Genomic DNA, 2,360 nt, shown 5'->3' on the forward strand with positions numbered 1-2,360 from the left:
TCCTCAATCCAGGCCAATAACATTCATACAATTACAAGACCATAAAATAGGAGCAACACTTAGGAATCTGAATAAAGTCCACGTAGGTGGACAAAGAGTCTAAGGAGGTGAATGAGTGACAGGAGTGGCCCCAATCCACTTTCCAACTTGTGGACTTGGTATGTGGGGCAAGAGTATAATTCAATATATGTTTGGGCATCACGTAGGCTTGAATTAGCAGAACACATGTAATACAATTCAAATTTGTTCTGAACTGGAAGCTCAAAAACATTTCTTGCTCTGGGCTCAAAAAATAATTATGATGACACTAGCAGAGAGAAAGAGAACCTCATATTAAGACAAAATGTTGAGTCTTTGTGAGCAACAGAGCACTCATGAAATGGAAAACATCAACTATCAACGCTGAACACAAAACAATGTTTTTGGAAGCTTCTACCAGAAGGCTAGACACAGACTGCATGCAAGAAAGGATGTCTGCCTCTATGGCATTACAAATGGAAGACTATTAGTTAATCCGTTTCTGTTGATCACCATGATCTTCCACTACCATTTTGTTCATGACAGCATATAGTATAGGGTTTAAAATCTGGCATTCCTAAGGCAAGGAAAGAGGTTACTGCTTGCTTCACCTGCACAAATGATCACTCTGCCCCCTCAGTCCTCTGGAAATACTCTGGATAATCTTTCAGACCATAATCCTGAAGGTGTCCATTGTCCAAAATATCCCGCAATCCTTGCGAAAGTAAGTACCTGACAGAGAGTGACTGGGCATGGAAACTTATGGATGGTTTTGATATAGTCGGCAGACAGGCAGCACTCCACAGTAGAAATATTGTAACCTAAATAACCAACACGGGAAGATAAAACTGCAATTTCTCTTTCAAAACCTTATTCCTTTTCTTAGTCAATTCAGTGAGCAAATATTTTTGAATCAATCTTGTATTGGTACTGAGTGGCAGAATCAAGTACTAAATCATCATCATACTGAACAAGTGTAATAATTCGAAATAAAAGCTGCTCTTTTTAAGGCTAGGGAAAAGATGGAAGGGGAATAGAGGGCTCTGTAATGCCCTGGGGGGGTTTCCACCATGCCAGATTGCGTCTGCAGAACTGGAAAGTGAAGAGATATTCACTCTTCTAATGAACCGGAATGGAGAAGATGGCAGAGCATAAATAACTGTATTTCATCCAAACCAATAGATTCACACAAAACAGCCAATACTTCAATTTCATTTTTTTAGGCACATTGGGGTACACTCCTGCACTCATAGACTACAAGGGACAATTTAATTTACATAGCAAATCTCATTCTAATTAATTGGTGGGTAAAATTGGAGTCAACAAGAAAGCATGTTGATCAGTTGTATGTCCAAATGTAATTAAAAATAAGCCGAGTAATGTGACAGGAAACCTTCATATTGGAAATGACAACTGCATCAATGGACAAGTTTAAGAGAGCTGAAGAAGGGAACTCAGAGTTTTCAGAACAGACTTGCTGGCACTGGTATCAATAAGATTCAAGTTTGCCATTAGTCACACATTTCACAAACATGCCGTTTTGATCAATCAGGGTAGGTATTCATGGGGCAGTTGGCACCTCTTTGGCTGTCCTAATGGTTGAGATACTGAGTTTGTGTTATTTGAGTAAATTTAGGTACCTCGGGTTGTGTTGAAACATTAGACATTAAGGGGTGTATTTAAGAGCCCCTAGTGCCATTCTAATGCACATTAGCATCATTTTCTTATGCTAATGTGTCGTTAGAAGACCAAAAACTCCACGCTATATTTACAAAGTGGAGTAATGCATGCATCGTGCCACTTTGTAACCCTTTGCGCTACATTATTTCTGTGCCAGGCATAATGTATGCAAAGGGCGCATTCCCCCGTTAGATTTCTTTGCATCATTTTTTTGGCACTTTTAACGCCTGCTCAGAGTGAGGGTTCTTCCGCTTGTTTTAAATACAGCCCCTGGTGGGCCAGGTCTTGCATGCCACCTTCCCGGGGCTTTAGTTAATATTAATGCGGGGGGACCACTCCCACAGGGACTACTCCCTACACGGGGCACTTTCAAAATTGAGTGTGGGGCACAGCATGTCCACCCTGCAGTCCCGTGGACCGCCACCTCCTTGTGGCCCTTTTAACATTGAGTATGGGTGGGCGCGGGCCACATGTCCCCCCTGCAGCCACAGGGACCGCCACCTCCCTCTGACACTTTGGGATCGAGTGTACGGGGGACCATCGCCACCCCCCCACAGCCCTGGGGACCGCCTTGTGGCCCCCCTCAAGGAGTCAGTGATGACCCTGGGGACCACCACCCCACAGGGCTGGCTCCTGCTATGTCCCAGGGTGCCCACCCCCGG

Source organism: Pleurodeles waltl, chromosome 3_2 (genome assembly GCF_031143425.1).
Source record: "Pleurodeles waltl isolate 20211129_DDA chromosome 3_2, aPleWal1.hap1.20221129, whole genome shotgun sequence".
NCBI lineage: Eukaryota > Metazoa > Chordata > Amphibia > Caudata > Salamandridae > Pleurodeles > Pleurodeles waltl.